General features: G+C 39.9%; 1 protein-coding gene across 3 annotated transcripts in view; it reads right to left on the bottom strand.

The window, feature by feature from the left end:
- LOC129194420 (heparan sulfate glucosamine 3-O-sulfotransferase 1-like) overlaps positions 1-6,973 on the bottom strand; it is a 45,196-nt gene extending 38,223 nt beyond the window's left edge. For 2 of the 3 annotated variants that reach the window (XM_054799639.1, XM_054799638.1), the window contains exon 1: positions 1,006-1,321. The gene's annotated coding sequence lies outside the window, so the exon portion shown is untranslated. Of the gene's footprint in view, positions 1-1,005; positions 1,322-6,690; positions 6,773-6,843 lie in introns of those variants that run through there. The other variant, XM_054799641.1, reaches the window with a different exon arrangement.
- Positions 6,974-12,010: the final 5,037 nt, after the last annotated feature.

Below are 12,010 nucleotides of genomic sequence, written 5' to 3'. Positions count from 1 at the left end.
TACATCTTCATCATTAAATATTAAAGTCTTGTAATTAAAACTGTTGCTGATAGTTTGACCCTGGAACATTATATTTATATTACTATTAAATCTGAGGTTGACCAGTATTCCAGAAGGCATTGGGTTTCACCTTAGAGGTCCCACAATATATGTTTCATTCCCATTCATTGAGACGATTGAGCCTGTCTGTCCAAGGAAAGCCGTATCATCTCGCATTATGGGCAGTCTGCTGCTAGATTATTGCCAGAACGTGTCCCCCCCTTCAGGAACTTAAAGTTGCGAGGCGCTGCCTTAGACTAAACGCGACATTACAAGCAACTTACACCCAAATTTAAAAACGATATACTTCCATGGAATTTCATCAGACAAGGTGCTCCAGTTAAACAGTTTCTTTTTGCCTTTGAGAAATTGTGGAGCTTCTCTGTAAGATGCACAATTTCTCACCTGCTCCTATAAATTAACACCCACATGCTATAATTACAGCTGAATTACACAGCCTGTGGCAAATTGACTCCCATGATACTAACAAAGTGGCTGTTGCAATTTCAAAAGTTAGGTCTAACATCAGACAGAGACTAAATGGATGCTGAGGGACCTCCAGCATCGTATCAACGGCACGTTTATCAAATATATATCAAATATCAAATGCAATACAATGACAATTACCAAAGTGTGCTGTTATGTCATACCTGAGCTCCCAAAACCACACATACTAAAACATTTAAACTGCTTAATGTTCACTTGGATGCTCAAACAGCTTATTTATTGGATGTGGATGTTTAATCAGTTCGATCAATACTTGATCTCAGTGGCATTTCAATGTAAATTGTGTGGGGGGGGGGGCATGATGGGCTGTGTTCATTAAGAAAAAAATAACTTTTCAGACGACACAGAATTTACCTTGGCATTTTAGCGTACACGAGAGAAAAAATTTGGTGTCATAAAACACGTGAGATACATCTGGGCTGTATTTCACAGACACATCAGAGGAGGAGAAGTAGTTACCTCGTTGAGGATGTTCAGCGCGCCTCTTGGCTTTTTCTTGCTTTCAGGAGCTACTCATCACGGGGTGGATGAAAATGATGCTGAAACGTGGAAAAAGACTTTTTCGCACAGCAGGTCCACCACGTAAAAAAAAAAAAAATACATACACGCAATTAAATAAAACCTTCCGTTACTCCTCCCGCTCACTCCTTCGCATCACTGATTGATTTAAAAAAACAGACGCAGAGGAGCAATGGAGCCGTTGTTTCATCAGAAGAGGAGAATTGGTCCCTCTGCTCCCGTGGACGAGCTTGTGCACGGACACGCGTGGAACAAGAGAGAGAAGAGGGGAGGGAGAGGGTTGTGTTCTTCTGCGTGGTGGCAGACTGGGAGGAGGCGAGGAGGAGCCATATGCCGTCAGATGATCGGGTCAAGGTTGCTCTTCTTCTCACTTATCCTCTGGTAACTAGTTCACCAACACACTAATTCTTCATTTAATTATCTATAAGATTGATATAGTTGTATGTTCATTGAGTCTTTGGTCACGATGGGTTCGTTGTGGTCAAGAAGGTCAATCTACAGAATCGGAATCACCCTGTAACACAGGGGTGGCCAGAGTGCGTCCTGGGCGTCATTACAGCCGCAGCTTTACAGCTTAAAGATGAACGATTAAAGACTAAAATATGTTATTTAAAAAATGTGATATGAAAAACAAACAAAACAAAAAATAATGTTGCATTTTTTGAAACATTTGTGTAGGTTGATAACAGTTATAATATTACGATAAAGTCAAACTATTATGACAATAAAACATAATATTACATCACTCTCTGGCCAACCCGCTGGCCATCTAGACAATTCAGGTATCGACTCATTGCCACCCCTACGTTAGTAATGGTCTCAGCTTGGCCACCCCAATGAAAGATGTCTGGCTCCGCCACTGCTGATGGGTATACTGTATTGTGGCTGCTGTGGACGGGTTCCATAGGGACATTGACCAGGGGAGTAAAAACACTCCACACAATGTCGGGTTTGGTGCCTTTCAGCAAGGCACCTAACTCCCTCAATACTTTCTGGTCACTGGAAAGGACACCCAAAGCTCCACTTTGTCATTAATGGTGAGTGCTTACGTACTGTATTCACTATTATGTGTCGAAAGCTGAAGAATATCTCTGTGTAAATGACAATAAAAGGGCCTTAAGCCTTAATCCTGACGCACCATGAAATATCCCCTGCAATAAAAGCGCCCTGCTGTAGACCATATTGTACAATAGATTATGCAGAAGGGTTGCCGCTCGATGGAAAACAAACATAAAGCCACGGCAATGCAATACATACTGCTAGCAATAAAACCATATCAAGGCAACCCTACCAGTACAGAGTATGCTTAAATGCAACAAGAACACTGCCAATAAAGCAGGTATACATCTCGTACAGTGGGCAAGACCACATGCAAGGTTCAACTGGAATCTGATAAGCATGTGAAAGCGGCAAAATACTGTATACTATTTGTGACACCCAAATGTGTCTTATTGTAGATAATAAATCCAACTGAGCCACGGCGCACTCAAAAGTTCTTTCCAAAACATTCAATCCGATTTTCTTAGTCTTCTGCCACTCGTGTCCTTCCATTCACAATAATGAATTGTTGGGTCACACGTGTGCAGCTGTCAACAAAAGAACCAACTGGAGCCAATGCATTGTTACTCATCATTCTGTCTACTATTCTTAAGTGTCCTTGGTTTTCATAAGTCCAAGTTATTATCATTATTTTTATTAAATGGCCGGGTATTCTTCTTGTGACTTCCATAACATTATAATTTCCTAATTAAAATTATGTCAACTAGTTAGACTTTACAATGGTGAATAGAGAATATAAGATACTGTATAAGAATGAGCCGTTGCTATGCAACTGGGAATCATTTACGTAAAAGAACCATTAATAAGACACAACTTGTTCGCCAATGTCACATCTCTAAGCCACGTAAGGCAACTCGATGCAACAATGGCGAGCTGGAGCAGTCTGTTGAGTTAACATTTGGGGTGTCAAATTAAAGCATCAATTGTGTCATATTTAGTGTGTTTTTTATTTTTTTAATTGCGTGACTCCAATTTTTTTTTAAATCTAATTTTACTCTTTCTTTATACGAGTTGCCTAGTTATAAAATCCGTTTTTATGCGTTGGGCTTCTTGTGCTTGAGTTGTTGGGGCTGGAAAACAATAGTCAGTCACACCATGATGTGGGCATTGATTGGTTGCTACTGTGTTTGGGCTTGTTTAGCATCAGCTGATAGGCTTACATTGCAGTTGGGAGGACAAGGTGAGAAGCGGTAAGTAGCGGAGAGGAAACATGAAAATGGAGCAGCCTTCTCAGTTGTCGATCCAATGAATGGAAAATGTACATTAAAAAGATGCTCCAACGGCATCATTGATAAAGGTAGAGTGACATGCCTTCTTTGTAAGAAGGAGTTTGCTTACCGCCGAAGCATCCAGTCGCGAGTGTAGCCACAGCTAACATTAGCAGTGAAGACCAATTTATGGAGCCATAGCAAAGCTCTTTGCCAAACTAAACTTGAACACCTGCGTATTAGCAAGCCAAGTCTATGATGAAAGCTGCTGAACGTTCAAACGAGGTGGATTCCGAAACTGAGGGCTTTCTTTCACAACTTTTTTGGTGAGATTAAAAAAGAGATTCATGATTGAATTACCTTCTCAATATTTTCATCTCTTGACAGCACTAGTTAAAATTGTCATTTCAAGTACAGGAACTACTTCAACCTCATAGATGTATAAGGCAAAAACATACAGCACATGTGAAGTGTACTTTATGTCCCAGAACAAAGTGTTTGTTCATAAATCAGCATTACAAAGCTAAATCCAGATTCTTTGATATGTTTGAAGGATTGTCAAAAAGTGACAAAATAATTACTTTTGGTGGTAACTAATTACATGATGAAGGAGTAATTCTTTTACTAGAAGGTAACAAACAACTAGAACTAATTACTTTTTAAAGTAATTTGCCAGCACAAGTCAGTGTATGCGAGTTATTCTTTGCTCCTGAAGTTATGACACATTGTGCTAGTTTTGGAAATTCATTTTACTCTTAACAAAGAGAGAACAGATAGTAGTGTATCTTTGAACTATTTCTGCCTTTACATTTTCTGCAGTTTTGTATCCTTAAGTCAGTTAACGGACCCATCACCTTACAGGCAAGACACAATGTCTAAAAAGACAAAGGTCTTTGAAAAAGAACGGGTCTGATATAGCTTGCAGCAGCTTGAGTGAAGGGTCAGTGTGTGTCTAACAACCCTATCCACAACACTGATGACTTCCTGTCTCCAAATCTTGCAGCAGCTACAGTAGATGGCCGAGAAAAAAATGGGAGAGAAAGCCAAATAGAGGGCACGTGAAGGGTGCATTTATATTTCAACAGCACAGTTAGACAGAAGGAGGAAGTCTAAGATCATGTTTGATGGCTTAATATGTATGGTGTTAGCAGGGGCTGCATTCAGATCCGAAGAAAGGTTTAAGGGTTGAAACAAAACGTATATTTTGATGACCTGATGATTGGTAATAAGAGTCAGTGAGTAACTCCAAACGACACCTTTGCAGTGCACACGTTTTTGGTCATTTATCAGCAGTGTTGGGCAAAAAAAACCCCAAAAAACTGGTTACTGGTTACTTTAATTAAAAAGTAATCAAATTAGTACAAATTAGTCCTTCATAAATGTAATTAGTTGCCAGGGAAAGTAATTATTGCTTTATTGTTTGCGTTACCGAAAAACCTTCAGATACGTACAATTATTTGGATTTGTTTCATGAGATTAGAGAGTTAGGCTGAGATTGTGACTTGAAATTTTCTGCTGAACCGCTAAGGGGCAGTGTTTTCCTGAGAGTGAGCAACCACAACTCTTGTTGGCTAGCTATTATCTTCCCATGCTGTAGTAATAAACAATGCAGATAGAAGCGCCATCCAGATCGTTGCTAGAGAGATCAGTGCCACATTTCACTGTTGGTAACGGTAACGGCATTGGAACTGTCATGGTTATTACTTCTTTTCAGTCTTTTCCTCCTGGTCCTTTGGACTGCATTGCCATCAGAGAAGTAGCCAATGATCACACAATTCAAAAGGTTTTCAAAATGTATTCAAAGATAAGAGCAATATATTTGGTCACACAGCTGAACTCTACATCGACAAGGAAGATGGACGAAGAGCCCAGAATGATGGGTGTACAGAACATTTAAAGAGGTTGCCGGCCCCCTCCAGAAAGTGAAAGTTAAGCTTATGTGTGAGAGAGAGAGACAGAGAGAGAGAGAGAGAGAACAACACACCTGTTGTGTGCTTGCCTCTTGTCCCAGTATTTTTCTGTGAGTCTTCGCAATGAATGTTGAGCAACTCTAGTTGTACTATGAAGGCCTTTCTATGCGAGGCTATTAGACTGAAAATGTACTGAGCTGACAGACTGAACGTAAAGGTGTAATAATGTCTAATATAGTGTTTGAAATGGTAATTAACTTGTTACTGAAAAATAACAGCTTTATAACGCCATTATTTTTAACGTGGTTACTCCCAACACTGTTTATCAGATGCCCGCAGGCAATGTTCCCTCGAAGTTGCGCGCGTGCGCAATCGCGCACAGCTCTCGAGCTCTCTGCGCGCAAAATACAATCCAACCTGATCTGTAAATGAAATAAACACATAATTTATTCTGTACCATTTTGCAATGCAACGGAGTGAATGCCAGGAAACAACAACAACCGGAACATATAAAACAATGATGAGCACTATCCAGCCAATGATAAGATCCTGTTTGCACGTATTTACTACTACTGTATAAAACATGCTGCAAAGCCGAAGTAGCAAGCCAGTTTTCTGAAAAGTGTGGACTGAATGTGTGACGTAACTGTGCATGTTTTTACTGCCGCGCTTTTATTTTGATGGCCGGACGTACCGCATAAAGGTCGAGTTTGTGTTGCTGAAGGGACCGAAAAGTCGGTTGTGAATTTATTTTATTTTATTTTAATATAGAAAAAGGTAAACATATACAACAAACATGGCATCAATTTCAAGTAAATTTTCAGGATGAATTGGTGCCACAACGGCCTGCTTTAAAACACAAGGTGAAAGTCAAATAAGGAAATTAAAATATACCTATTTAACAATATGAATGGAAAACAAGATAATAAATTGAAAATAAAATCATAAACTAGGGGGTTTCTACAAGATTCAAATGGTTAATTGTATGAGACCATGGCTTATTTTGTCTGAGGTATAGAATAAAGAAAGCTACATTGTGGAATCCTCCTTGCCATCTGTTTGAAACCACTCATATACAAAATATTACAGAATCGAAGTTCTCAGGTTTTGAACATACTCAGGTTTTGCGATACTACAGTGTGCACGTCTGATGCCGCTCACAGAGGTCCAAGCGATGCTCAGGTCGTTTTTGTGTGTGCTCAGATACTTGAAAAATTAGAGAGAACATTGCCTGCAGGACACCTACAGCCTTGCTCTAAATGAACTTGTCATGCTTACTAAAAGAGATGTTGATTGAAGAGACAAATTAAGAACTCATATTTAATACCATCAACTTAAGTCTGCGTTTGCACAGTTGTAAATCAGTAGGGGATGTTAATTTCATTGGTAATTCAGCATGCTCGTGTAACATTTCCAGAGGAATCAAAACAACAACGACCCTAACTCACCAGAAGGCTCATCGCTTACAGTTTGAAAATTAGTTGACACAGTGAGTTTCCCTCGCACTGTTCAGGCTTGTCCCATCTTGCCCTGAAAATAAAAAAAAAAAACATTCCTGCTGATGAAATTTTCATTAAGCAGATGAAGATGAGCATACTTACAGAATCCCAGTGTGAGTTGCATCAGATTGTACAAGATAGTTCAATGAGAAAGACCACAGAGGACTGATGTCTTGATAACTGAGGGAACCTAATATGTTTGTAGTGGATCCTCCCAGAGGTGTGCATGTACCATAAGTCACATGCTGCTTCAAGAGGCAGTGTCTCTTCTTCATCACAGCATGCCATCATCCTTTATCTGTCAATACAATGATTCCCCTGCGAGACTGCGACAAAAGGCTGATAGACAAGAAACACCACATGAGGATTCAACGGATAGGTCTCGTTTTAACTGTAGTGTGGAGATATTCCAACAATGTTTTGTTTCATAGATGAACCATACATGTTTCTTTATGTTTGTCAAGTTTGAGCAAGACTGCCATCAAGTTGGACTTGACCCATGTCATTTAGCTACGAAAACAATTTGTCACATAGCTCAACCTCAACTTGGATTTGAAATGAGCCATATTGGGTTGACCAAAAAAATATACATTGGCCATGACAAGAGGAAGGCTCTGGGTGCACCACAACCATTACAGTTATCCTAGTACTTTACCTGTCTCTGGGGTCTTTCACATGGCGGCGCCTGGAACTAGTGTCCTTTCATCAAAGTCTTACAGATGGGCTCACAGCTGAACCATCCTACTGTATTTTTGAAAGTATTAGTCACAGATGTCTGTGGAATTGTACTTTAAAAGCTATTTCTTTTCTTTAGCTTTTCCTCCTGGTTCTTTAGAACACGTTACTGTCGAAGTAGTCAATGACGACACGATTATTTTCAAATCGTATTAAAATAAGACCAATATATTTGTGTATAGAGCTGGACTCTAGCATCAGTGAGGAAGATCAAAGAAGAACCCAGAATGACGGGTGTGCACAACATAAAAAGCATTTGCCGCACCCCTTTAGGAAGTGAAAGTTAAGCTTGTGTAAGAGAGTGAGAACAACGCATCATTTGCATGTCTGCCGTTTCTAGCATTTTTCCATTGGTGATTGCATACTTTCATTCTTGCTCTATCCTAATGTTTGTATTTGTCAGGTGGCCAAGTGGTTAGCATGTTGACAGTCAGGAGATCAGGAAGATCTGGGTTCAAATCTCCATTGGTCATCTCTCTGGAGTTTGCATGTTCTCCCCGTGCGCGCACGAGTTTTCTCTGGGTACTCCATAGGTATGAATGTGAGCGTGAATGATTGTTTGTCTATATGTGCCCAGTCCGGGGTGTACCGCCCGAAGTCAGCAGAAGTCGCCAGAAGTCAGCTGGGATAGGCTCCAGCATACCCTGTGACCCTAATTAGGATAAGCGACATAGAAAATGGATGGATGGAGGTACAAAAAACTTAGCAGCTGTCTGACTTTGTTATCAGTGGTTGACTCTGTAGTTCTTTGCTAACTAACATAGTTAGGCCAAAAGTATTATGCTTTTCTTATTGCTGCAAAATAACCCACAATGGAGCCCAAAAAGGTTCCAGCACTTTGGTCAATGGGAGAAACTGGAATTCAAGAAATACCAAAACACAAAGGTGGTGTCCGTGTTGAACTTGCTACCTGTCTTTGTCAATTAATTGGTTAATTGGTTGGTCAATTTTCGGTTAATTGGATTTGCATGATTTCTTATGAAAAAAATTGATTAGGTTAGAATATGTTTCAGTTTGAGTCCGACCTTCTGGAACGGAATGAAGACGCTAACTGAGGTTCGACTGTATTTGCATTGTGAGTTTGTTGCCTCGTTAGTTGGCTAGCTGGATGTACAAGTTGCTGATAATTCTTTGCCAAATGTAATCCAGAAGGGACTAATATATTATGAAAGTGATGATATTATGAAAGTGATGAGCTATGAAGCGTCATGAATATTTCGTAAGAGCAGGAAACACAGATTGGTGCTAGAAGCAATGTTATTAACTTGGTATTTTAGTTCCGATGGAAATGAAACATTCCCCCTCCAGCCTTGAAACTGGTTGTGGTGATGTTAAAAGGGAACTAGAGAGAAGTTAAACATTAATTAGGTTAATGTGACCAGAACCTTCTTCTACAGTACATTGCAAGTCTTGAGAAGTGTCTTGTCAACACTCTACAAGTTGCAATTATTAAATAAACTTTTTCCAACTTTTAAGCATTATATTTTGTAATATCCAAAGAATTGGATATTCATTTTAATTAATGTCTGACTCAAGATGGATGATATTATCTGTCAAAGTTCAAATTAGAACTCATGATGTCGGTGCTCCAACAGCTGCAATTTGTACCTCATCTTAGGTTAGGTAAGATGGTATACATTTTTCAACAGTTAGGATCAACATATATGAGGTCAAATACATAAGTATACAGTATGTCTGTTGTCACCAGTCTAAACCAAATTTGTTGGTTGTTTATGATGTAAAAATTGGGGTCAAAATGTCAGAGTCTTTGTAATTTGTAACAAGTAACAAGTCATTTGTACCTGTTCCCCTTCAGAGCAGCCCTTATTTTTAGGGATTGTTTCTTAATGTCAGAGTACGCTGAATATTCTTTTCCAGTGATACCGATGCACATTCAGGTCTTCCATCTTCCCAAATGAGCAGATGGAGATGTTGTGATGAAGAAGTAGATCCGATGACACAAACCAGTTGAACAAAGATAACTTCATTACAACCAGCAAACATCATCACAAGTCGAGCACTCTGTGAAAAGGCCAGGTCAGATCGGAAGCACTTCTGACGGGAGTCTAGCCAACAGTCAAACTTTATGTTGGTAAACCATTATGTCAACCTGGTGTCTCAAAGTTGGACTCCTTACATGGTTGAAACGTGTTGCCAAATGCTACCACCTCCATTGGATAATGGCGCCAAGCAGTCTGGGATCCTCAGACACTTTCCCAAAACATAGGCCACATCTCGAAAGTGTCTAAAGAATGGTTTGGGCCTTTCTAGTCTGCTATCTTCCCAGACTCACTCTATGTCTGTACGTGTGGTGTTGTCCAAACAATCCAACTGATATACTACTGTTCACTGCTCAGATTGTTGGTGGAACCCTCATCAGTAGAGCCTCAACAACATGTGGACCTATAGAATTCATGTCAGATAATGCAGTCTAAGTTTAAAGTACCAGTTACTACAATATTAAACACATGTTTTAATTAATTGGAGTGAAAAGTCACAGTTACAGTATGTTTCCAGTGCTCACTGCAATGGTTTACTAAGCAGAACCATATCGCAGGCTCAGTGAAGATGAAATGAAGAATTAGTCTTGACATAACGGGGGACACACACAGAAATCCATTCAAATGATCTTCAGTTCTATAAATATCAACACTGGAATATAAAAGTTCATGAAATGAAAGCTACATTCCACCTTTCAACCTTCATGAAGCATTCAAAACTGTTTTTACGGTTATGCTCGTGAGGAGAGGACAAAAACACTCCAGGTCATTGACTGTGTTCACGGGTATAGAATGGTGGGTACAAAAGTGTGAGCAGGAATGCATAACAAGGGGTTTTGTTCAAGAGGCTGCTGTTCTATTCCTTGCATGCTGATGAAATACTATCAAGAGCTGTGACCTCCCACTCTATGGCTCATTGACCTTATGCATGACTGAGATTGCAGCATGCTCAATTGATCCAATGAACAAAGTCTAATCATAGGGTCTACTTTTGACATGTGGCACGATTTTGAGGCCTGCTCTGTGTTGTCACAAGGGGGAAGCATGAAAATGCATTAGAAAAGCTGTGAGGATGATGTTTTTCCTGCATACTAGTTACTTCTGTATCCAGTACATCTACACCTAAGCAACGATGTGCGTGTTTTCGCATTCAAAATGAGATGATGAGAAACCAAACTTAGGCCACTCCTATACAATGGATCCCCGCACACTCGTGATTCAGCATTTATGGCTCCACTGGGGCTGTGGCGTTCGGCTTAGAAACCATTGCTTTTGTGCCTCCATACATACAGTATTTGTGTTTGCTCACGTGCATGTTGCATCACTCGCTAGCAGCCCCGACTCCACCCACTGGGACAAAGAGACTGAATGGCTGAATCACTCCGTTCATTCCGTTACAGAGGCAACGCGCCCAGGTCTTGAGACAATGCACGGAGTGAACTCTCTTGTCATCCAACCTGTTTGGTAGAGAGAGAGGAGGAAAACAAACACACATGCACATGTCAATTTATCAAGGCCGGCAAAATTATCGGGTTCATTTTTATTTATTGTGCCATTAATTGATTGATTGATGATTGTGACAGGCCTATTCTTCACTGATAATACTTGTTCATCAGGCGTTGAGATTTCACGCTTTTTTTTGGCAGTCCTTGAATGCACCATAGTTATGCGCTGTAGATGCAAAAGTTTTTTTGGCTACCGCAGCACTAGCTTTGACAGCCAATTCTTCGTTAAAACTTGCGACGAAGTGAAGTTAGCCTACGATCGCAAGTAAGATGGTAAATTGTTACTGGAATTACAACAGGCACACAGTGTGGATTATGTAGACGCGGCTTGGAAAAATGCTTTCTCTAGCCTGCTAGCCTCTAGTGCTAGCCTGACAACCAGGCTAAAGGCCATACTGTGACTTCAATTCCATCTGTTCATCGATCATCTTACATGATCATTCATCAGAGGTGACTACCTATACATTTTATACTTAAATATGTTTAATAAGTGTGTGAGGTATAGTTAGGGCTTAAACCTGTATTGTGTCATGGGTGAACAATGGCAACTGAAGAGAGAAGGGGAGGGTTCTGGAACTTAATCTAATCTAATAATTACACCAGTTGGAGGAGGACAAGGTCAAAGTCAAGAATGCAGGAGGGTTTTGGGTGTCGAGGCATGTATCAATTAATTTTTTTTCCCCATTCGCTGGTGGTGCTGGAACGTAATACCATGAAAAGCTACTCCTACTGCATTGATATGTTAGTGAAGTTCCTCATATTGATAACAAAGAATTCAGCACAGATTTACAGATTTTGTATTATTTTAAAAACGGGAAATCTAAATGTTGTGTCTAAAAAAAAATGAGGAAATTATAATATAAATCTTGCTTGTAAAATAAACAAAATACATGCAAGTATACTAATTAAACTTTAAAACCAGAATGAGCTGCAGCTTGTTTCCAAACTGCACTTGCATCCGCACTGCATGGACAAACTCATTTTCTTGTTTTTAAGCAAAGCTTGAGGTTTTTGAGGGTTTTTTTCTCC

The sequence above is a fragment of the Dunckerocampus dactyliophorus genome, chromosome 14 (genome assembly GCF_027744805.1).
Source record: "Dunckerocampus dactyliophorus isolate RoL2022-P2 chromosome 14, RoL_Ddac_1.1, whole genome shotgun sequence".
In the NCBI taxonomy this organism is placed as follows: domain Eukaryota; kingdom Metazoa; phylum Chordata; class Actinopteri; order Syngnathiformes; family Syngnathidae; genus Dunckerocampus; species Dunckerocampus dactyliophorus.
Note: the sequence above shows the minus strand (reverse complement) of the source record. Positions and strands in the feature narration are given on the sequence as shown.